Source organism: Fistularia commersonii, chromosome 30, assembly GCF_037954325.1.
Source record: "Fistularia commersonii isolate RoL2024-O1a breed Wild chromosome 30, RoL_Fcom_v1.0, whole genome shotgun sequence".
NCBI classification, from domain to species: domain Eukaryota; kingdom Metazoa; phylum Chordata; class Actinopteri; order Syngnathiformes; family Fistulariidae; genus Fistularia; species Fistularia commersonii.
The window spans coordinates 11,469,102-11,495,126 of NC_141313.1; the positions used below are offsets into that span (position 1 = coordinate 11,469,102).

At 46.8% G+C, this 26,025-nt stretch overlaps 1 protein-coding gene across 5 annotated transcripts in view; it reads right to left on the minus strand.

Moving 5' to 3' along the window:
• Positions 1-24,844, minus strand: part of thrb (thyroid hormone receptor beta) — a 91,609-nt gene extending 66,765 nt beyond the window's left edge. For 3 of the 5 annotated variants that reach the window (XM_086177877.1, XM_086177876.1, XM_086177873.1), the window contains exon 1: positions 24,708-24,834. The gene's annotated coding sequence lies outside the window, so the exon portion shown is untranslated. Of the gene's footprint in view, positions 1-24,707 lie in introns of all 5 variants that reach the window. The other 2 variants (XM_086177875.1, XM_086177874.1) reach the window with 1 other exon arrangement.
• Between the last annotated feature and the right edge of the window lie 1,181 nt (positions 24,845-26,025).

Genomic DNA, 26,025 nt, shown 5'->3' on the forward strand with positions numbered 1-26,025 from the left:
GCTTGAATGAATAAATGGATATGATGGTATTACTGACACTAATTGGCCAAATGAGTTGAATTATGTCACCACGATGGATGTCCAAAGTGTGACACCTTGAGGATGGGCTTCTACTCTGGAAAACCTCAAGTCCAAGCTACCACATTGAGGTTTCCAAAAAAAAAAAAAAAAAAATCCATACATACCTTCTTTGTTAAGATGTGTAATATTAACAATATATGAAACCTTCTATGGATTGTCTTGTGTAAAATATAAATGCAAAAGAGGCTACTTCTGATGAGTAGACAGTTTGAGGTATTCAGGTCCCGACATGGCATGCAAACACCAACATTTGAAAGAACTCTTCGGATAAAAGGACTGAAAAACACTTTTCCGTGACGCGAAAAGTACTATACAAGCAGTATTTCGAGTGTTTGTGGTGGCGACGTTTTAGCATTGTGGACCCATGAGGCGGCAGGGGTTTACTGACAGGCACGTTCAACCGAAAGCCACAACATAATGCCAGCGTGCAATAAGCTTTCATGGAAGTTATCTTAGTGACCGACTTCCAGGGCTGGACTTCTGTTACCAACCGAGGAGTGGAGTTTGGCTTTGTTAATGGCGAGCAGGTAGGCTCAGGTGACTCCCCTCTTTGTGAAACAGTTCGTGACGATCACGGTCAGGGGAGTTGAGAGTTGCAGCCGTCCGCTTCCGCAGACCCACTTTGACGTACGGTTACAGACAGGAATTCGTAAACGGAGTGATCGCTTGTTATTTTGGAGAATGTATGATGTTAAAAATGTCCACAGCTTAAACATATCCTAAAAAACAATTGAAACCACTGATTACATAGCGCTCGACCCTGAAGCGGACGGTCTAAAGCAGAGACGCCAAACTCAAGGCCCAATTATATACAATTATATCTGGCCACTGACATAATTTCATATGTCTACTATTAATGGCCGGTAAATCGCTCTACTGGTCCTGCTAATCCTGGGAAGCGCTGCGACGTCTGTCGCGCAGCAAGGAGCAGCGCACGCCCCCTCATTAGCCCAGGACGAATTTATAGCGCTTTGTCGACATCGCCCGTTTTTCGGCCACGCTCGCCGAATATAACACAAAACGGCACCAGCAGAAGGAACATCAGCAATTCAAGCTAAGCTACAACTTTGAGGGGTTCAAAACCAAGTCCCGCCGCCGCCAGCGAGCCTGTGAACTAAGCACTCTCTGCACGGACTTTGCCGAACTTGTAGCTGGAACAGCTCCACAGTCCATTTTCAGTGGGCATACCAAAGTATGCCTGCAGATACTCCGGTCGCTTCCCAGAAAAGGCTGCGCAAAATCCAAGGACGAGCCGGCTCTGCAGGTTCAGGACTGCAAACCCGTGTGGAGAACGCGTCTCAGTGGTGAAGAGGACCTGAAAGTAACCCCAAATGTGAAACCGACGTGCACGTTCACGCCGTCCTCACCGAGTTCGCAGGGCTCAGAGCGGAGCGCCGGGCCTCCAGGGCTCGGGAGCCAAGGGAGGATGCCAAGCATCTGGCTCTGACACAATGGCACGAGAGAAAACAAAATACTTTTGGTTTGTTTTATATTTTCTTGCATGCTTCCTGAAATCAAAAGACGTTTTTTATTCGAGAGATCTGTTAATGTCAACCAGCTTGTTCATATTAGAAGTATTCTCTTTTGCCACGAGTGCGGTGTTAATAAAAAACACATTTGGGGGAAAAAAAAAGGGGTTGCAGTCTGTTTAAAATAACAATTTTTAGAATCATAGTCATGCACAGAACAAATCATGGGTTTTAAAGTGAATAAATGTGAAAATTCCAGGTGTTAAAGGCTGGCCCCTTCCGGGTCTGAGGCTTCCTCTCGGTGTTTCCAACATCCATCCCGGTGTGGTTTGGTGGCATCAGCCTGATGTGCCATGCATTATTTACATCTATGCGGCGCCAGAAACTAATTAGTATAGCGTTTGAACGTTTTCCTAGCATCTATGTAACCCCTTGTAAATGTGTTTCATTGATTTCCCTCACTTTAACAGCTCCACCGCTGTCGGTGCGCGTGAACGGGATCCAGTGCAGAGCGCTTCGGAAAACCGTGAGGTAATGAAAACGTGGAGAGCGTTTACTGCCGACTGCATTTTCTCATCTTGTAATGTATCACACATTGCTCCCCACAGTCACATTGTGAGTTAAATGGCTTTAACGGGCTGCGATGAAACTCTGAGATGCCGTTGTGAAAATCCGGTTCTGCAACCGTTGTCACTTTGCGCGGCCAAAGTAAACAGTCTTTATCATCCTTTATTATTTCGATTTGACTGACGATAAGCAGTGTTGTGACTGCCTTGTACCGTTACCAGCCAACGCGAGGCATCAAATATCTGAGTTTTTAGCGTCACGCGACGTCCGATTCAAGGTCTCCCTGACGCGGAGCTGATGTTTGCTGCAGCTGCTTGCTCCGTGTCAGACAGCATCAGAACATAAACACAGGAAGCTGTGAAAATTAGCCTGAAGTGAAACTCTAAAGTGTTTCGATGTTAGAAATGTGTCAGATTTCCGGTATCTTATAACGGACAGGGACATTTCACAAGCCTTTACATGCGTTTGCACTCAAACTGCTCCTTAAATGGTGGGGTTCATTCCATTTTCTGTTCTCTATTAAAATATGACTTTCAGTTCTGAAATCACGGCAAACCCACGTTTCGAAAAGAGAATATAAATACGTGGAAATTTACAGCATGCCGTTCAAACCGTTCGCAGACGATGTGCTTATATACCCAAGCGGTACAGTCATGAGAGATATTTTATCCCAAATATGGGTTTGGGCATTGGCTCGTCAAAGCCGCCGTGGACTGGGCTCCGCGAGAAGCACTATTGATATTCTGCTGGGCTAATCATGCCGTCTTACCCCAATTCACCTCATTGCTCAGAGTGCACCGTGGAGTGGCACAGCCGGGGGCAGAAAAGTGAAGATGAAGGCTTTTACAGCGCCTCGCTCTATTCCCATGAATAATTCAACCCCCACCCCCCCGTCCAAGCCTGACAGCGACTTTTCCCAAAGCATGAAAACGCAGTGCTACTTCCACTGTCAGAGAGGGGGTTCATAAGCTCCGAACATCCAACGAAAATCCACTCCTGATGATAACAGGATGACATTAGGCCACACAAGCTTTTGCCCGAGCCACCGGCGTAGCGCTATGTAAATCCACGCAGGCTAACACTATCTGTTTTGTTCAAAACTGTGTACATACTGGAGTTTGGATTACAAAACAAAGGGAAGTACATGAGGGCCTGTTTTAGGTGTAAACTTATCACACTGGGTGCATGAAAAGACACGGTTGCGTTGGTGAGCTCGGGCCACACATGGCCTGAAACCGCACTGGACGAGTCACAGGGCCGCAGAAGGAAACAACATTCTTGTCACTCATGCATGAGGAAGAGGGCGAGTCCCCGTCAGTCAGCGGCTCCTTGATCCCGTCTACTCACATCTCTGAATCGATACCTCCTCGTACAAGGAACTCCCGCTTGAAAACAGCACTTTGTTTCTTTAAGTAAACAATTTGCAAATTGGCAGTCCAGCACTGTGGTGTGCTGCGACAGGGCCATGTTCAGGAAACAAGGCAGCGCCACACATCTCCGGAGGCAACAATGCAGGTCCGCCTGTCCCAGTAATTAAGGGCGGAAAGCGCTGCTACCGGATCAGAAGTTGAAGAGTCCGTGCCACCATTTCAGCTCCCTGCGCCTTCACTGTGGAAGGCACTAATGATCACATTTAGTAGCTGAGCCAGAAATCGTGACCAGCTGATCAACGCATTTCAACTCAAACTGGATGCCAGCCGCCGATGATGGTACGATATGAGCATTATTACTTGTGAAACCACCGAAACTCCGACTGCCATTTTGGGTTTCTTCACGTTCTTCGATGGCAGCAGAAGTGATTTGGGGTGTTTGGGAGTTGAATTTCAATGGAATTCCACAGGGTTACATTTTTACCGCAACCCTGAAATTACCCATTTTCTAGAGAAGCTGGTAAGTAGTTCAAGTTTGAATTTCGAAGATGTAATTTGATTTGTGCGAGGCAAACCGGGACCATGCGCTGGAGCTCTGCCCCAGCACAGTGGGAGTGTACGCACAGTTCTATTCTGCAGGGGACCCGAAAAAAAAAAAAAAAACAAAAACAACAAAAGGAAGCAGATACATGAAGAAACCCGGAAATATGTTTCCTTTTATTTCCTCCGGAGACTTCTAATAAAGCACTGACAAAAGGAGTCGTGACCTGGAAAGCGATACAACCGGCCACAAGGTGAATTGTCGTCATCGATGCTTGAGTCCAGGATGAAAAGAAAGACAGAATCAAATAATAAAAATAACTACTAACATGCGTCAATCATCAAACACCTGCTACATCTGTCGTGGCGGATAAGTCAACGGTTCTGTCGGTAGGTGTAAGAAGCACCTGTCACCGGTTGCTCTTTGGGGTTGTTGGCAATACGATATTTCTGATTGCATTTGAAGGATGAGGCAGTCCAATCCCGCTGCCTGTGGACTAAAACGATAGGTATGCGTTAATGGCTAATGATAATGTATATCTCTAGAATCCCTGCCAGGCCTTTTAGAGATAAGCTTCCAGGAAGCCGCCACGAGAGTCCACACACAGGTCCTGAGAGTTCAGGTGATGTCCTCGTTACCTCAGACTGACTCGAACCCGTTGTGGACTTTGATTCAAGTAAGAATCACTGTAAAGTTTTGATGCCATAAATCAGCCTTGCGTGTGAGGTATCGGTCGACTGCGCATTGGAGAAAACGCCCCCCGGCCCGTCCAATCTATTTGGCCACGATAGGCTGAGGAGGATATCGAGTCAGTCCAAGTCAAGGTGCCAAAGCCAGAGTCGCGATTCATTTACGGGTCAGTCAAAGCTGGGTTGCAGACTGACGTGGAGTCAACCTGTGGCTGTTCTCAGACCTGCCTCAAGAAACATTTTCCAGGTCACAACGATGAAACCAAGATTCTGAAACATCTAAGAAACTATGACCAGGGAAAAATGTGTTTTTTAAGACCAAATTGCTGCTGAAACTCTGCCCCTCTTTACACTGTCATAAAAGTATCACACATTTCTTGTTTCTTCCCGAACCCAAAACTTCTGAATTCACATTAATTCGCATTAAATAAGACCCGACAACAGTCCAGTTGGCTTCAAACAATGTTGGCAACAGGAAACCCATTCTCTCTCTCTGCCTCCACACAGCTGTTGCCGGTTGAGTTCAGAAATCTGAACACAAATCCAACACCACCAATCTGGTGTTGACAGTTTCAGCCCAGATCAGTGATCTCCTGAGCTTCGCTCTCACAAAGTCTTCCCTAAAGCGATTGTAGCCCAACTTTCCGCCATTTGGGTTCTGATAGGAAGACATCAACCAATATAGCTTTATATGGCTCAATTCAGATTTATGGTGAGTCAAGGAGGCCAACGTTCAAAGGAAAATAATAAAACTATGGAGGTAAAAGTCTGAACGGCCAGGGAGGGCAGGAAATGTCTTTAGCCCATCAATACAAAGCCAGTGAAGGCGAATTCCAACCATTTCAATGATTACTGTGCTTCATGTCAGCTGTTCAACCTAATCTGCAGCAGGATGTTTGCCATTCACTGAAAACTTGTTTGTTTTTGATAGAAAAGCAAAAACAAGACTTGTACCGACTCCAGTTATGATAAGCGTTGGGCACCTAACACTTTTATCGTCACATATCTCGATTTTAAATTGATTTTACATCCAACTGACCTTTTCCCCATCGGGCAGCTGTTTGAAACAGACCACAGAAAAGTATCAAAAACTCAAATTAGCTTGAGATGAAAACGTGTAAATCGTAAACGATAAATAAATGTATGTGTCTGTGATCAATCCAACAGCTATTGGGTCTTTTAGCACAACATACACGTTTCTGTTAAATCTTAAAGACATTATGCTGACAGAGCTGATGCAGTTTACATCTATTGACAGTACAGTGCCCAAAAATACACCATATATCAGGGTGTACTGGATAACATGGTTTGATCTCAACCCTCCCTTTAGGCTAGGAGGCGCTGTCTGAAACCCCGAGACAACAAATAGACGATGCAACGACATTTTCAGTCAGAAAACCAGGCAAACGTGGTGACACTCACCTGTCGAGGCGTATCCAGGCATGGTCACGGTTCCGGGCACATGGAAATAGAGAGAAAGGATACGGTGTCAGTATGTTTTCCTGCACAGCAAATTCAATCAATTCTTTCTAATCTGTGTCAGATGCATCACTTCAAACTCTGCCGGTCACATGAAGACCTCTGGTGAGCCGGTGTTCCCAACCTCTGGAGACCCACGGCAAAAGGCCTCCGAGATGTGCTTTAGCGGAGCCGCTTTGAAGCACTTTACCGGCAAATCACCGAGCAGAAAACACATTCATGTCAAGAGTGCAAATGTGAAGACCCGGAGAAGGATTCAACGCAGAGGTCAAATAACTCGGTAATGGGTACATTCCCTCGCTTCTACCGAGCACCCTAGGGCAGGGGCTCAGTTGATAGAGCTGGAAGGTTGGCGGTTGGATACCTTGCTCCTCCTTTCTGGGCAATTTTGAGTCACCGATCAACCTGTTGCATGTTTTTGGAGCGTGGGAGGAACCCGGAGAACCCGGAGGAAGCCCATGCGGACATGCCGAGAACATGGAGACTCCACACAGAAAGTTCCCCCGTGGGGAGTAGTAGTAAAAGTAGTAAGCAGTAGTAGTAGAAGTAGTAACCATCGCTTTACTGTGTCGCCCCGATTTGAAACCGCAAACTGCGAAAGCGCTCTATAAGTGGAGACCTTTTACCACCATTGTAAGTACAGCTTGTACTTTAAGCCATTCAGCCATTCACTAGGAGCCTGCAGAGGAAGCAGAAGAGATTTTCACTTCCTTCCTGGGCTTGATTTAAATAGGCACACTAAGAAAGTGAAAGTGGTGTCTGACATTAATTTGACTTGGTCCTGACAGTAAACTGACAAGACGTCTGACACTCAAAACGCCCGGCATCGATTTTCTTTGGTTTAAAACCCCAGAACAAACACAGAGTGCAGGATGCGGAGACTCCATCGTAAAAATGGCAGCGCACATACAAAGCTTATGTTCCGTGTTACAACTTTAGAAAGAGCGCGGGCATCTGTCATGGTAAAAGCCTCTTGTGAAAACCTCAGACAATGTTACTTTGACTCCGGGCCAGAAGTAAAGTACTACAGTGGACGGTCAAAGTACATATTTGACCGGTCGGGAGACGACGGTTTTCGGACTGTCATTGGGGAATTGCAAACCAGTGGTCAATGCAAGGCAGTAATTCCACACCACATCATGTAACACTACCTCACCAAATAAGTGTGGTTTTTACCAAACACACAACACCTGTGTAGACACGCTGCGCTGGGCTGAGCCACAGGGTAGCTGGCCTGCTGACACGGCATTTGGTTTTCGGTTTAGACAGATAAATATGGAAGGAGTCGTACTGTCATCGATTCAAAAATACTTGATTTGACTTTTTGAGGCAATTATGTTTTCCTATAAACACATGTCTGAAGAAGCAGAAGCAACATTGAGATCAGGTCCACAGCACATCCATGTACAGAAGATAACTGGCGGTGAAGCTATCGCTGTAACATGAAGTCTTCTTCTACTCCCTTTTCTTTCGGCTGCTCCCTTTAGGGGTCGTCACAACGAATCATCTTCCTCTGCCAAACCTCTCGTCTGCATCCCCCTCCCTCACAAAGGTAACCTCATGTCCTCTTTCAGGACATCAAGCAACAGTGTACCAATATTCATACATGGAAGCCATATGTCTTTTGGGCATGAGATCAAATGTTCTCCCGATTGGGCAACGAGTGAAATGTGCTCATCTGGAAGTGGCTTGGGTGAACGAAGACAACAAATCGGACAAGTCAGAGAAAGTGAGGCTGGCGCCCCTTAGATGTTCCAGGCATGAAAGACACACAAACACACACACACACACACACACACCATAAGGCTTGGCAGAAAGGGAAGTATTAGTAGCCAGTATTCATGTATCATTGCTCCTAGGAAAGGTCTGTTGGTGGTTACTGACGCCTGCATGCTGATCTGCGATGACGTGCCATGCAAAGTGCGAACCGGACCATCGGGAGGGATTCTGAGTTGGGCGTCTTGCCCGGGGCATTATTGTATGTTTTTTTTTTTTTTTTCCAGATAGTGAATATTAATATGGACACAGGTGGGTGGAAACCATTGCAGACTGCTGGATGTTCTTCTGGACGTAGCTGGCCGTAAAAGTGCCTTATTTATCACCACTGGCTGGAGCCTCGCGGCGTCTAACAGCAGGTGATAAACTGTAGTTCATCCTGCCAGCGAATAGGAGCCGCTGACAGTGAAAGTAAATCAATATGCTTTTCTGACCAATCAGGAACAAGCAGGATTAACTCTGAACTGGTTGTGGAACAGGAAGTCCAATTTTGGATTTCAGCTGAACTTTTAATTTATCACTAAAAGTCCCACGTTTCTTAATCAAAGGAGCTGCAAGTGTTCTGATTAATCATATTTTACAAGATACTAAGATAGCCTCGAGTAGGTGTGACTTTTGGACCTGGTGAAGAACCATCTGCAAGCAGGTTGGAACAGGTGGAGGAAAGTGTCAGGGGGATAAAAGAGTATGAAAGGAAAGATGTAGGAGACTGAGGTGAGGAGCAGCTGTGAGGCCTGGTTTGGAGAAGACAGGAGACAGCAGAGATAAAGATGTGGAGGCTCCTTTTTGGGAGCGAGGAGGATGGAGAGGATCAGGAAGGAGTCCATCAGAAGGACAGCACAACGAAGATGTTTTGGAGATAAAGTCACACAGAGAGGATTTGGACATGGACGGAGGAGGGATTCAAGATCTGGGTAGAAGGACGCTGAGGTTGGAAGAGACATCGAGGAGGTTGATGGATGGAGGGGAGGAGGACAGGAGGGTAGATGGTGTAAGAGGAAAGGATTATACGGAAGTGATTGGCTGTGGGTTAAATGGAGATTACATGAGATCACATCTCCCCAGGTGGTTATTATCAGAGCTCATTTCCCGCTCCTGACAGTGATCCTCACGAACGTTGAGCACATCTCCCTGCCTTGTTCCATCCAAACTAGCTAAAACAAAAACACGCGAGCTGTGGGCTCACTCTTTGTTAAGAAAGCCGTCTGGTCCTATTTATCTCCGTCCCGCTCAGCTAGGAGACCTCACTTACACCTGAGTGTAAATATCAATTTATTTGTAAAGTGATGAAAAGCAGAGCGTAGAACCTGTAGCAATGTGCACGGAGCAAAGGAAGGCCGGGGGTAGGCACGGCTGTCAAAGAGCATTTGTGAGCTTTTGGAGATCCAAGAGAGGGGAGATGTTCCACGGAGCTACATATTTCAGAGGTCAACAGGACGGTCACCTCATACAGAGACATACGATTCACTCCCTCACCTAGACGTCCAACCATTCTGGACATCGGAGGGTCTACAATGAACCTCCATCATGTGGGAGGAGCCCGAAGATCCCTGAAGAACCTCACGCAGAGTGGAGATCAAGAAGGAGGATTTCAAGTACTTAGGGTCAACAGTCCAGAGCATGAAGAGTGTGGAAAAGGTGAAGAAACAGGTCAAAGTAGGTTGGAGTGGGTGGAGAAAAGTGTCAGGGGTACTTTGAGATAGACGACTATCAGCCAGAATGAAAAGAAAGGTGTACAAGACAGTGGTGAGACCAGCGATGCTGTATGTGCTACAAACAGTGACAATGACCAAAAGACAGGAGGCAGAGCTGGAGGTCGCAGAGATGAAGAGGTTCTCCGGGAGAGCACATGTTAGATGTTTTGGACATAGACTGAGATGGTTGAGTCATGTACAGAGAGATAGTGAATATATTGGTCGATGGATGCTGGAATTGGAGGTCCAGAGAAAGCGCAAAGACAAAACTGCTGCCGTGCCATGAAAGGGTGAACAGAGGCAGGAGTGAATCATTCCAAAGTAGCCGCAGTGCTATCGCTCAAGCTACGTGTCTGATAGCATGGCTTTTAAGCTAGTACACCTCCTCAGCTGCAGCTGAAAAGTGTGTTTAATTTGAAAGAGCAAGAAACTGGAAGGATTCCATCATACATTCCAGCTCGATAGGTGGAGACATCACCTGGAATTCCTCGCCATCTGCCTCTAAATGCAGAAACCACGCTTGGCTCTGTGAATCAACAGCGGTCTGATCAAAGCGGAGCAGCCAAAGCCTCACCCTGCTATAAATCCTGCCTTTATCGCGTCTCTCATGTGCCTATCGTTTAATCAGTCGCAGACTCATTTTCTGACGCAATGCTTTCGTCGCTAATGACGGCCGCCGACCTCCTGCAGCGGGAGGCCCGATGAGGCTGCGGTCCCCCGAGATGAACTGATGCCAGGCTACATATTGCAGCGCTCCGTCATTGGGCCCCAGCGGGAGGGTTATTGATTGTTTGTCAACTCCTTTTCCACATATTGGTTTTGTTTCAGAGCCTGCAACATGAAAAGTGGACATAAATCACCAGTAAACTGCCAAAATACACCAAGTCATCACATTCAACATTTGCGAGAAATTCCAAGGATCTGCAAATCCACACAGAGGCCAGTAAGTGAGGGACGGCCCCGAATGAGAAGAAATAAGGTCATTATTGGACAATGGCTGCAAATCAAGTGGAAGTAAACAAGATCTGAAGCCAAGCAAGAATCCCGACATCATTCTGGAGTGTCCAGGATTCCCGGTTTTAAGCCAGAAGAGGGTTGGAGCTCCAGGGTTCACCTCCATGTGTCAGAATGGAAAAAACAAAAAACAATCCCATATTTGTGGTGGGTTTATTTACGCCGGCATTTAAATAGAAATGGCTTCTGTTGGCTCTGCATTTGTATGCGGCGCAGACCCGCCGAAGTCCCTGCCAGTGTTTTCCATCCGCAGGGGCTCCCTCCCTCCTCCACAAATGTCAAAGACCGTTTTCTTCTCGGTCCCAAATAAGAAACGCCGCCGTCACAGGCCCCGAAAAAAGACTCTTCTTCATCTTCCTCAGTCAGCCACTTTGTTCATGACGTGATGGAGGCGGCTCTGCCAAGCAGGCCCAGACAGCTGTCATATTAAACCACTGAAGACCCGCAAAGATACGGGGTGTGATTTGAGCAAATTTTATCCTTGAAATCCGAAAAATACGAGATGATAAAAATACGAGGGCGAGAAAATCAAAATTTGAAATTCGGCCCAAGTGAGCTCACACAAATCCAATATGCTTCATGATGCTGCCGCATCTTCTGAATTGGCGCTGGTGTATCTGGTGTGGTGTCCCCATCTCTCATGTGGCATCATTTTATATCCTTGTGCTTGTTTTATTATTTGTTTTAATAATTATCAAGGGCCCTAAGAAACCAAGTGGTGAACCAAAAAAAAAAAAAAGATGCATTCTAAGTAAATTAAGCACAAATGTGGGGTGCGTGTGACCGATATCGCACGTGAATAAATTAAAGAAAAAAAAAACATCCAAAACAACATATGAACCCACCTCTGAAAATAATTAAATTTGTATCTAACCCTTACGATACAATTTAATTCGATACCCTTATGACTTAAGAAACCACTGTATATATGTATATGCATGCATAGATACATACATACATATATATGTATGTATAAATGCATATGTATGTATTTATGTATGTATATATATATATATACATACATACATACATACATAAATATATATACAGGACTGCCTCAGAAAATTAGGATATTGTGATAAAGTTCTTTATCTTCTGTAATGCAATTACAAAAGCAAAGATGTCATACATTCTGGATTCATGACAAATCAACTGAAGTATTGCAAGCCTTTTATTCTTTTAATATTGCTGATTATGGCTTACAACTTAAAAAAACTCAAAAATCCTATCTCAAAATATTAGAATATCATGAAAAAGTATTTTTTGTTTTTGTAATAGAGAACTTTATCACAATATTCTAATTTTCTGAGACAGTCCTGTACACACACACAAAGGATATATATATATATATATGTATATATGTATATATGGATGTGCATGTATGTGTACATGCAAGCACACATACATGAGTACATGCATACACACACACACACACACACACATACATAAATTATAGACTGTGGCCAAAACTATTTGCTCACCTACCTTGACTGACATATGAACTTAAGTGACATCCCATTCCTAATCCATAGGGTTCAACATGACGTTGCTCCACCCTTTGCAGCTATAACAGCTTCAACTCTTCTGGGACGGCTGTCCACAAGGTTGAGGAGTGTGTTTATGGGAATTTTTGACCATTTTTCAAGAGGCGCATTTGTGAGGTTACACATCGATGTTGGACGAGAAGGCCTGGCTCTCAGTCTCCCTTTAATTGATCCCAAGGGTGCTCTATGGGGTTGAGGTCAGGACTCTGTGCAGGCCAGTCAAGTTCATCCACACCAGACTCTGTCTTTATGGACACTGATTTGTACTCAGGTGCACAAAGCAATATCCATGAAGACATGGATGACAGTCATATTGAAAAAGGAAGGAACCTGCTCCAAAATGTCTCTGTATGCTGAAGCTTTCAGCGTTCCTTACAGGTGTGAGTTGACATTCCCAAACACTTCCATGTTCTTATAATACAGCAGACAGTTGACTGTGGAATATTCACGACTGGATTTGTTGCTGGAATTTACTGAGCTACAGACTTTGGGAGGCACCCGGACAACCCTGAAGAACCCCTTTCAGACATGGGGAGAACATGGAGACTCCACACAGGAGGTAACTCTGTGGGAATCCAACCAGGGACCTTCTGGCTGTGAGGCAGAGACTCGAACAGCGACACAAACGTGAAATCCTGCTTTCTTGATTGCACCTCCTCAGTGATACGACACACACAGGCTCATGCAACAGTCATTTTACCAGGAATTGAGGAAGTTCTTCAAATGCAACGCGTCTCCTCCACGGTTCTCTGTTTCTTTTTAATAACAAAAAAATGGACGGTTCAAGGAGTTTAAGAAGGAAAACGAGAGGTTTTCCTTCTTTGAGTCCTTTTTTTTTTTTTGAGGGATTAGTGGGATTTTGTGTTATTTTGAGGGAGTGCGGTCTCACAAACACCACGGCTCTCTCTGGTGGACCTGCTCAACTCACAACTCTGCCTGGACAAAACACACCAGCAGCTGGGAAAAGGTACTTTTACCTCGACCCTGTTTCTGAAGAAACACTGGGGAATTCAAAAAGCAAATAAAAATAGTTTACTGTTCGTTAGCTAATCCATGATGGATTAGGGATGGATTATGGACGTACAGCAGGACCAGACCACCGGCCACCGTTGTTTTCCACGAGAAGCTGATGCTAAAAATGGTGGGATGTCCACCGGTCATTATGTTGGTCCTCAGAGCAAGAACCCAAGGGACCAGCCGCAGCATACGTCTGCACATGTCGTCCTCAGCTAGCGGAACAAACAAATTATGGTTCTCAAAGGAATTCCTTTTTGGTCCCATGACCAACACCTTACTTGTAGTTCTTGGCCTTCAAGAACATTGACATGAACGTCTGACGCATACAGGTTTTATGAACTGAACCTGAGTAAAAAATATCAGCCGTTCCTTTCTTTTCTGGGCATTTCCACCAAATGCCTTGAATGTGTACAGATGTAATTAAGCTAATTTGTCACCCCTGATTGACCCCTGTGCAGAGCTGGAGATACTGCCAGTGTCTCCAGCTGATGAAAACATCTCTGCTGACTTTGGGAGGCTGCTGCAGTATCTCCTCCAAAGAGCATTAGCATTGGTAACCGGTGAAAGAACTCCTCACACTGGGTTCCATCCACCCGTTGGAGGCGGCAGCGAGGCCCTGCAAGGTGCAGAACCAGACCTTCTGCAGCAACCGGGGGTTCAGCGTCTTGCCCGAGGACGGGAGGAGCCGGGGATCCAACCGCCAACCTTTTGACTGGAGGGACGCCCTCTTGCGATTCAGTGCCAGGAATTATTTTGTGAAATGAAACAGAATCCCGGGAACAGGATGGGACGGCGGTGAGTCATGAGGAGAAAGCAGCATGGCACTGATGACTCACATTTACCTCAAAAAACAAAGAACGGTGACTGGTCGTCCTCTCCAAAATCCATACTTCCAATTTTGAAGCTGATCTTCAACAAGTACTTCCCAGCAGCACCGTGTGATGCAATCAATGCCGAAAGGCTCTTGAAAAATCCCGCTGTTGATGTGAAGCGAAGACGAATTTGACTGCGTGTCTCAGATTTCCCCGGGAAATCACCGGCGGTCTCCGTCAGCAGAGACACATTTCTGGGAACCGTGTCATGTGAGGGCGGTTAACAGAAACTTCTGACCAGGTAATGGACGCAGCCACCTCAATGGGATGAACCCATGCAGGGAGATCGTGTTTTCATAAGTGCGGTCTAGGCTTGTGTGCCAGTATCTGCTACTCCTATTACTCCGGTACCACGGACAACTGAGAAAGACTGATTACAACTTTCCCCAAAAAGAAAATCATATTCTGCAGATTACAAGCTGCAAGTAGTGAAATATTCCGCTGAAAACTGTAATCGAGCAGCAGAAAGAAAGTTTGGAGCGAGCGAGAAACTAGTGAGGGACTGGCCGAAAGAGGAGGCTCCTCAAACTGCAATGAAGAAAACAAACAAAATAAAAGCTAATCGTGGGCTAAAAGCTAGATGGCCACAGCTAATGAAAAAAGTTCAGAAATGGGTGCTTGAACAACGTGCTTCCGGGAGAGGCTTGTCAAAGGTGCAGCTACGTCTCCACACCCAGGTAGTCGTCAAGGCCATGAATATAAATGACTTTATGGGAGGACCTTCTTGGTGTTACTGCTTCATGCTACGCAACCAGCTCCCTATCACAGCACAGACAACCACCTCCCGAAAATATGTTACCATACCAGACACCTAATCAGTCTGGTATTATTACTATTGTAACGACCCTGCGGTACTGTTTACAGAAATGAACAGAGCTGTGTGATTTCCTACCAACTGTGAATGTGTTTTGAGATGAGAGAGAGCGAGGGGGCGGAGATTAAGTGGAGCTGCTTTTGCTCAATTGTTCTAATTGTTCTAATAAAGAAAAGGTTTAACCAGCAAATCGTCATCGTTGGGCAAATATTAAAATTTCCCCCTCCAAAAAATGTGACTTACAGTTCAGTGCGACTTATATAGGTTTTTTTCTTCTTCATGTTGCATTTTTTGGCTGGTGCGACTTATACCCCGGAGCGACTTTTAGTCCGGAAAATACAGTAATAATAAAATTAGTAGTTATTTCATTGTGTCAGTGCAGGGACAGACAGGACTAGAAGCATGGGGATGGCTCCCAGAGAAGACAATGGTCCACCAGTTATTTATTATCTAAATGGTGGATTTTTTTTTTTTTTAAACTTTCATTGGAATGAACGCAAACTGAGGAGGACCTGAGGAGCTGGTGTGTGGGTCATCTGGTGCCGGGCCATGCAGAGGACAGTGAAAATGTCTGCGAGGTAGGTTCCTGGTCAGATTCGACCCAAAGGTCCAGAGATGTGCGAGGTGTATAGTGAATCCCCTGGACCGGGATAGACCCCAGCGCCCTTGCCTGCGGGACAAGCCGTAAAAAAAAAAAAAAAAACCAAAGAAATGAATTTATGTATGTATATGGTTTTGAGGTGGCTATTTGGTAAAGTGGTGACTTCCGAATAACGACTAATGGTACTTTGGATCTTAGGTTATTGAATTGCAATTTTTTTAAGTCGCTTTGGATAAAAGCGTCTGCTAAATGACTATAGTGTAATGTAATGTATTGACAATGAACGAATGAATGAGGTTTGGAGGTTCTCAGGCTCGGTTGCAAGCGGTGTTTTTGGGTAATGATTGAATTCCCTCCCAGGTCCATTCATCTAAGTCTACTGGCAAAGGTCTCACATGATGCACAGCCATAATCCAAACAAGAAGCCTATAAACTCGCTCCAACGAGGGAAACGGGGGAAAGGCTAGGTGAGGGGAGAGGAGACGAGGCTAAGGCTTCCAAGAAAAAGAACACTGCTTTCAAGGAAAGGAGAGCAAGAGTCCTCCTTACAACATGACAGGGGATTCTGATGTGCCAAACCCGCAGAGCTGCCTTTTCCATGTACTTAAATTATCTTTTTACGCTGCATGTTTTGCGGAATTATAGGAGACACCGTCTCGATTCTAACCAGTCGATAGACCAAAAACGGACCCAAAAAACACCTTCAAGCCGGGATACGGCGCATGGGGACAGAATGTTCTGTGTCTGAGTCAAAGTGGTCACGACGCTGTACGTCTGTGGCCGTATGGGGCGGCGGAGCCCGAGCAACACTGACAATGCCATTACGTGTTCACTGTGGCTTCGGCAATGTAACTCTTCATATGCCGGAGCAGAATAGGCACAAATCGTAAACAAATCGTCAGGACGGCGGGGTGCTGCTGCAGAGGCTCTGCGACCTCAGAAAATACAGTTGGGTTTCCTGTTCAGCGGGATCATTTTGCTGTTTGCTCGGTCCGGGGCGGGTGAATCAGCAGCACGTAGCTGCCGGCTTCATTAGCCCAATGTTTTGGGCTAATAGCGAAAACATGGAGGCACTAAGTGAGCTCGGAGCAATTTAGAACTCTCGGCTAAATAATGCATGACATACAGCGCTTCCCTTCCAGGTGGGGGCGGGTACAGGAGCTGAGTAAAAGCGCCACCCAATCCTGAAAAAAGCAAATGGATTCAACTGTTGTTTAGTATCTCCTTAATACAGCTGTGGCAACTCCACCGACGTGGTTCCTTCAAGCAGCAACGAGGAAAGCTCGGACCCTGAACTCCACCGGTTTGGTGGACCATTCGACTTTTTTTAGGCCTTCAACATCTTATCACAAACACACACATTACTCTTGGGTCATTTGACAACTTTTTCGTGTTAAAGTGGTCTGGGCTGATGTCAGACTTCCCATGCTGTACGGTCTCATCCAAGTCATCCAGGCTCTATCAATAAAGTTAGCTTTCCATCATGTTTTGTTCACTTGGTTTGGTCAACCGATGGCAAGCGCTTCTTTCATGCTGATGAATTTTGCTTTTGAGGCCTTAGCAGCTTCTAACGTTTCAGTTGTGTCTGCTTATCAGGGTAAAAAAGGACGACTAGCAGGGGGGACGGGGAACATGTTTCGTTGTTTCTAAAGTGTCTGTGAACCTCACATTAATATTTGCGTAGCAGGGTCATTACAGCAGATCAGGTAGGTAAGCTTACCTGTGAATGCTACCTGCCACACAAAAAAAAAAAAAAAACAGGGAGAGAAACCCTTAAGTTCAACATTGATTCTTGTAATATTCTTTTAAGAAAAAAATAAAAGGTTTGTCCGTCTGATTTTGTCTAGTTTAGTACAAGTCAAGATTTTCACATCTGTATTGATCTTGCTTTGGCCCTGGTCCAGCCTGGAGGAGCTGCTTCGGTACCGTGTGGGATTCATGTTGGATTCATGTTTTTCACCCAAAAAGACCTTTTCTGTCGTCGGCTGCCAGAAGACTAATAGCCTTATCCAGTCACAGACCTTTCCATCGCGCTCAGAGACCCACAAGCGTCACATTTGCACACACTCCTTGGCAGCATGGGGTGAGTGGGATCTAAAACCATGGTTATTTTTTTGCTCACCGCGATGACTTTACCATTGCACTTCAAACATTATTGCCCAGCGACGCCTGTCCATCATCCAGGCAGCACCTCAGCCATGGTACATTCCTACAGCTTACTTCAGTAGCATCCCTCTGGACCAAATCCAGACATTCAAAAAGGCTACATCATGGATGTCTGAAGGAAAACAAGCCTCTGAGGAGGCTCACGGGACATCAGAAGAAGCTCACCATCCGCCTTGCAGGGAAAGTACCATGAAGTAACTGAATCAGAAGATTAACAACAAGCACCGAGCACTGGTTCAATCACGACCCTCGCTATTTTTAATCTCCCAAATAGAGGAACCTCCTGTTCTGGGAGAACTTCACTCGTGCGCGATCCTGGTTATCATCACACACTGTTTTCAGATCATTAAAACAAGATTCTTGGGGCAAAACAAAACGTCCTGCATCACAGCAATGCTGTCTGGTGATTCCCTCGTGAGGGTTTGTGGAATGACCGTACTATCTGGCCCCACACACACACACACACACACACACACACACACACACACACACACACACACGCTTGGACAGAGTAGTGGATAGCCATCATCTGGCAAACACCTTTTTGTCTGTGAAGCAGGACGACCCTGAGGAAAAGTGCCTGCCGAGCCCACGCACCCTCCGCCCCAAGAAAAACAAAAACAAAAATCAAAACACCTGAGTCCAAGTGTGTCGGCGGAGAGACAGCGGGATAGCTTCCAGCCTCGGCCTATCCTAAAATGACCCAGCCGCTGCGCGAACTTTGCTACAAACGTGTGGCGCCGACCTCTCCCCCCGAACCTGACTGAACGACAGCGGTCCGCTGGAATCGAAGCAGCGTTAGCCGGCTGAGATGAGGATTCAAGAGGATTCCAGCCATGTCTTCTCTGCAGCTTGAAAGATCGGTGAAGACACGACCTGGTGAGCTTCCACTGAATGAGAGGGTGAATGGTTTCTGACTCTATGACCTGAAAGCAACGCTGCGTTTTCCCCTCCTTGCATCTCCTTAATGATCTCTCTCAGCCAAACCTCAAGATTTTTATGAGCAAATGTAGGGAAGAAAAAGCACCGACTGGCCCGATTTACCCTTTTGGGAGAAACAACAACAAAATGCTGTCAAGAAAAGCTGCCTGAGCTCCCAAATCGCCCTGCTGGAGCCCTTCGATGTGAACTTGGGCTTTTGACGATAAACTTGAATTTGTCTGGCATTAAGCTGACAAACAAGGCAGTCAGTTTCATTTGTAGACATATTTTATCTGCATGTCCACTCATTCATTCATTATCTGGACCTCTACCCAGACATTCAGCCATTCACCCAGTCATTCGTGGGTTTGGACTGTTGGAGGATCCCAGAGAACGCAGAGGAACCCCACGCAGTCACGGGGAGAACATGGAGACTCCACACAGAAGGGAACCCTGTGGGAATCCAACCAGGGACCTTCTGGCTGTGAGGTGGAAGCTCTAACAACTAAACTAGAAGTATCCAGGAGCAGAAATTCAAACACGGGAATGAAAGAAAAAGGACTGATTGTGAAATATTCATGTTTAAAACCCTTTGCATTCCAGTTCAGGAACCCCAGATCCCATACTGCGCACACACACACACACACACACACACACTGTTAATCTAAGCTGCAGTTGTTCATACAGACAACGGAGTTATTAGGCTGAAGTGAGCACATGGGGCTTTCTCCGTGTTGGAAATAATCACTCGTGTGCTCGTCTGAAGGCCAGTATTTAATGTTGGAGCACAAAGATCTCATGATTCTCAGGGTTCCACCGAGTGTGTGGAGACGCAAGGCGAACGCACACCCTGCACTTTGCACGGATTACATGGCCCGCAGCTGAATAAACACTGAAATGACATTTAAGCCTGCTGGATTAAAAAATAATCAAAAACAAAACATCTTGAGCTTAAAAACATCAACAGCAACCAAGCCAGTAGATCTTCAGAGTCCAGCGTGTGAACAGAATGGTTGGAATCGTCTTCTGGAGTCCACAGACAGTCAGCTCGCTGCAACAGTTTTTAAAACAAAACGTGAACGAGCGATGAGGAACGCATTCGACTCCCGACGGTCGGAGGGAGAACGTGCACGGTGAGCGGTTCGGACCACATCTGGAGACCAAACTCTGGCGAACATCAAGATGCTCTAAACCTGCGATGAACATTACACGTCTCTATACGACGTGTGAACGCTTGCATCAACTGCATTGATGAAGACCTTCATCAATCACAATATCAGCGTTGCCTTCAGCCCAGCAGACGTGAGGAGGGTCAGGGTCATGAGGAGGTGATGAGGCCCTCCAGGGGAGAGCAAATAGACACGCTGATAAAAATCCACCATCCGCTTTGGAAAACATGTTGCAAATAAGTAACAGAGAGCACTTGTTTATCTTCTCTGAATTTGTATTGGCCGCTTTCCCCGTCTCTGCCTCCCACGTCAGTCCACACGCAGACCACGTTCTCCACGGCGACGCTGACTCGGTGGGGATGGGGACGACGGACAATTAGCGAACACTAGAAGGGGAATGCTAGATATATCAGCGTCAATGATATTCTGGGACCCACACATTTCTATACGAGGGGGGGATTTTTAGGAAAAATGAACGAACAAACGAAAAACGTCTCCAGGAATCCGCTGCAGCCAGACCATTTTATGAGGATCTATTTTTCTCCACGTGACTGTCTGTGTCGGACGGCTCACAACCCAATGTTCACCTTCGGCATCTGGGCCGTTTATTGGAGATGCAAGCCTTGGCCCGTGACGAGGCCCATAACTCAACTCCCAAACATCTACATTTCCAATCCCTGCAGACTCCTGCATGGACATGCTGTCAACTGGAAGACCAAGAATGTCTATCTGTGCATCAAATCCAGTAAGTACCTGCAAAGAAACACATAATAAGCGAGCATGCCCTGACAAATTATTAGTCACTGAGGTGTTTCTATGTTATTTTGTCAATGCTACCGTTGCAAAAAAATGAAAAAAAAAAAAAAAAATTAGAAAAAAGAAATTACTGCAAGCCCTTGATTTACGGTGTTCTCGATCTGCGGCATTTCCTGGTTGTCGGCGTCTTAGAAGTTATCAAGAAAGTCTCGGCCCCTCGTTCCGACGTACGGTGTTTCCAAAGAAAATCTGGTGCAGGAACTACTTGGCAGGTGGAGTGGAAGGATACGAGGACACGCAGCCCCATGTGAGGAAGACGGATCTGTTTACCTTCACCGCTTTATCCTTGTCAAGATCTTCTTCTGATGGCGACCCGACTCGAATTTCTTCCCTTGAAGACGTTTCACTTCTCATCCAAGACGTTTATTTCACATCAGTTTTTTAGCCCTCCATTTTGGCTCCCGGGCGTAAATCACTCTCCTGATGGCGGCGCTTCGGAGAGAGGAACGCCTCTCCACGGAAGGGAAGCTAGATATGACGGAAATCTCAGGAAAGCCTGACCGGCCGAGATCTCCGGCAGAGGTGAGTTTGGAGGAGAAGAGGTCGGACCTGACATCAGACGCACGGTTGGATGTGGTGGAGAACAGCGGACCACGCCTGAGATAAAACGTCAACAAGGTGTTCTGCTCTGAAAAGCCAGATTAAGATCGACCTCTCCGCCTGAGAAAAGTCCTTTTTGTCTCCCGGAGTCCGTTAGGAAGCCGTGCTTCCTGTCCACATCCTCACTTCCTGCCTGAGATTGTGTTATCAGACATGAGAAGGTGAGGGTATCATGTTCCAGTAAAAACACAGATGCAACACAGAACATGGAGACGCTGCCAGATTTCACGGAGTTCACAGCACGACGTCATAACACTTCATAACGTCTGAACCAAACACTTCCACCGGCCATAGTTCACCCTCACGCCAGCAGTAGGGAGATGTTTCAGTCGGGCTGACTGACACAGGGATCATGACGGATGGTAAGTTCGGAGGGAAAGCTTAGCCGTTCATACATGCAGGGAATCCAATGTGGATTAACGCTGAACAGCAGTGGACGGCGATACTGAACGGCTGCGTGCTGTTGAGGAAAACGCAGATATTAGAAATTAAACTGGTAGTTAATCCCGTTTATCAGAAGAACTTCGAAGGAAATCATCAGCTAGATGTCTAAAGTACATCAAGATACTTCCTAAAAGTAAAGAAGGAAACGCAATAGAGGAATAATTCACAGAAAAATCAGCATGCGATGTTGGATCTTTTTTCCTTGAGGCTGCTGCCCTCGGGGGCTACAGCCTCCATTTCTCCCTCAGCCAATCACCTGCCTCCATTTCTTCCTCAGCCAATCACCTGCCTCAATTTCTTCCTTTGCCTCAATTTCATCCGTATCCAATCACCTGCCTCCATTTCTCCCTCAGCCAGTCACCGGCCTCTATTTCTCCCCAGCCAATCACCTGCCTCCATTTCTCCCTCAGCCAATCACCTGCCTCCATTTCTCCCTCAGCCATTCGCTAGCCTCAATTTCTTCCTCAGCCAGTCACCGGCCTCCATTTCTTCCTCAGCCTCAATTTCATCCTTAGCCAATCACTGGCCTCCATTTCTCCTTCAGCCTGTCACCAGCCTCCATTTCCACCCAGCCAATCACCTGCCTCCATTTCTCTGTCAGCCAATCACCTGCCTCCATCTCTCCCTGAACCTATCACCTGCCTCCATTTCTCCCTGAACCAATCACCTGCCTAAATCTCACCCTCTCCTCTCACACCATCTACCTTCCTGTCCTCCTTCCATCCATGAACCTCCTCTCTGGTCTTCCTTCAGACCTCCAACCTCAGCATCCTTCCACCCAGATCTTCTCCATCCCTCCTCCACCTGTTCCAACCTGCCTGCATGCGTTTCCAATTATGCACGGATTAAATTGGGGAAATCATTGACAAAACAATACCAACATCAACCAATTAGGGTAAAATTAGACAGAATTATGTCAGAAATCAACAATAAAAAGCGCCCCATGAAAGAACTCATGAACACGTGAACCTGCCAGGAGAAACCACTGAGCCATGAGGCACTGAAGTTCCACATTTGAATGACTGCAAAATCTGCAAAGTCAGAGGTTGGAGCAAAAATAACCAGGGCGCACACACATACACACACACACACACACACACACACAGACATGCTCGCATGTGCAAGCATGCACACACACAGGTTTAGGCATTTTTCAAAAGCATTTCAATAAAAATGGAATTAAATCGCTGTTGTGCTCCAGACAGGCTCAGATTGTTGTGTGTGTATGTGTGTGTGTCTGTGTCTGTGAAATTAATAAAACAGAAATCCTGGTGAAAAAAAAAAACATCCACGCAGGGAAAAAAAGCGTCCTCTGAATGCCTTTTCCCCCGAAACGGTGGCGTAATTTTGAAAATGGGACTCACACACAGAAAGAGGCGCTCGGCTCGGACCAGTCGAGGGAACGCCGGGGTGCCGTGAAGGACACCCGCCATTTTCAAAGCACAACCAGGGCGGGGGTGGGGGACGATGGAGATTAATTAATCAAGAGTTTTCTAGATAAAGCACTGCTGCGGACGAGAGGCGATGAGGTCTGTCCCGACCCCCTGAGCAGCAGCAGCAGCAGCAGCAGCAGCAGCAGCAGCAGCAGCAGCAGCAGCAGCAGCTCAGGCAGACACCATGACCTCAAATACCCTCAGCTGAGGACGGGTGCTGCCTTCAAGTGCTCACTGGAAACTTCCAGATTACATAATTCGACCAGGGATCGTCCTGCATTCTGACCGCTTGTGGATGGACGTGAAGCCGCTGCGTGGAAAGGTCACGTTTACGTGTTGCCGCCCTGTTCTGAGAGACAATGGCAAGACCCCCCCCCCTCCCGTTCATCTGTGCACGGCCGATCCCTCACACCATCATACACTCCAAATAAACTAAAAAGCTGCAAGTAGGTTTTGACACATTCTTCTTAAATCATCCAAAACCAATCCGATGCTCGCTTTTTTTATGTCGTTTATTGACAAAGCACACATTTGTGATGTGGATCGGTAAATATTTGTGTTTTGCAGCAGTGGCTGACATTGCTCTCCACTCTCCTGCCCTTAAATAAATTGTGAAATTCCCTCTCCGGTTGGTGCACACTCGTAATGCCGGCGTCGCCTGACGGGCCATGAAGGCATCATTTCAAGCTCTTCACGGTGACATGTCACCTATCGCACTGCAACGAACCACCGGGCAGGGATAGAAGGCAGGGATTCCTTTGCAAACAGGCCGCCCAGGTGTCAGCTTAGATTCAAACAAATGTGAGAGTAAAAACGAAATAGCCGGGAGACCCGGGCTGCGGGGTCGCCGGTGTCCGGGCTTCTGCAGCCCTGACAGATGTTCGCCCAGCGGTTCCTCCGAATCTCCGTCCTCAGAGGGCCATTTCCGAACAACCCAAAGCCAAACATCTCTCTGACACACTACCAGGACGCGGTTCTAGTCAGCTTTCGTTTTGTCTGAGGCTCGGAAGAACCGCAACTTCAAAATTCCAACTCCCTGAAGTGGCCATGGAAGGTAGCACGGGTGCGTGCTTTCCCCTCTGCTCCGGCAGAACTTCCTGCCAAATATTGGCGAATTTTAAAAACACTCACTTTCTGTCGGAGTTTACGAGCCGTTAAAGTGACAACGAAGCTTCCACCCGGATCAATCGGAGCCGGTGTTTGATTCGGCTGCCAGAACACGTCGCAGAAATCGGATCTAATCGAAACTTTTTCCCGGTACGGTGAGCCTCTCCCCGCCGCCTTGCACCGACGACCTGCGCCGTCGCCGGCGGTTCGGAGGCGGCAGAAAGTTTCCCCCGTTTCCTGATAAAGTTGTTGCGGCGACATAAAGAAGCCGCCCGAATCCTCCGCGACCCCGAGAAAAGTGGGGAAACGTCCCGGTCGGATCGAAGCGGGTGCGCACACGCCGGCGCGGAGCGAGTCAAAACTGAATCACAAGAAAGTTGAGCGCGGTTCGGTTCGGCGGCGCGGATAGAAACGCGGGCTTAAGGTGTGCTGGGTTTTAGAGGGGGTCCGGCAGGTCGGGGGCCCCGGACTCCCGCTGGTGGGAAGGGGTGTGAAAAGCGTAAACAAGACAGAGAAAACCTACCGCATATGCAGGACGAAGCTCCGCGCCCGGTGGTGCAGTCAGCCCCGGAGTCTGCACATTCCTCCCCGCAGCCTGCAGCTCCGGAGGCGGAAGGCGGCGGCGAGCAGCGCCGGTGCTTTTCACCTGAAATGACCCGCGCCGGTGCAAACCAGGCGACGGCCGTGTGTGTGTGTGTGTGTGTGTGTGTGTGTGTGTGTGTGTGTGTGTGTGTGTGTGTATGTGTGTGCGCGCGCGCGTTCGTCTGCTGCGCCCGGGCCAGGCGTGTATCCGCGGCCGGGCGGAGTGGACGCCAGGGGGAAAAGTTCCGCCGCCGAAGCCGGGCGGGGATGCTCGCCGCCCGGGGAGGAGCAGCAGCGGGACCGTGGCGCTCCGGCTCGGCCGCGGACGGAGGAAGCCTCGCCCTGCGCGCTGCTGCCGACTCCGGCGCTCTGTCGACGGCGGCGGCTCCTGCTGGAGGCCTGGGCCGGGGCAGGAAGCTGGGCGGGCGGCGGGCGGGCGTGTACGTCTGTGTGCGTGTGTGTGATGAGTGCAGTTTGACAAAAACAACAACAACAACACAAACAATGATAAGAAAGAGAAATTATTGTGATGGTCATTATTATATTGTCAGTAATGATAATAATTATCACGATCATATTCGTATTCAGAATACAATGATACCCGTACTTTTGTTACTGTTATCATTATTACGGCGCTACGGTTATTATGAAAAAAAAAAAACGATGTCGATAATAATGTCAATAAATATAAAAGTAAAAATGATTGTTATTATGGTGACAAGTGTTATTGTAAATTTGTATTATCTTTACAATAAGCAACCTCGTGAATCTAGGATAATCATGATTACATGAAAATAAACCGCTCAAATTTCAGCTTAGTTAAGGGTCTAATGTGATTCTCTGTGATTAAAATTGAGATTCAAGATTCAAAGCGTTTATTGTCATTAGCATAGATCAGAAACGTGTTTCCCTGGGAAGGGAAATTCATACTTTGCTGTCCACAGTGAATTTGGATACGAATTGATGAGAAATAATTATCATAAACATTTTACAAATATATGAACATTGTGACAGTGCAATAATAATTAAAACAAATTATTGACAGTTTCACAATATCGTTCTCCTAAAAGGTGTCGAGATAGTGAAAATCCTTAAGATCTAAATTAATCAGGAAATGGGGAGAATCCGAGCATAGGGACCCGGGCCTCCTACTGGATGCAAGAGGAGCTCAAAGAATTCATTGCAAAAAGAAATAATTCAGAACGTGAACACAAGAATTAATATACCAAGGTGTTCAAGATAATCCAGAGACTTCCATG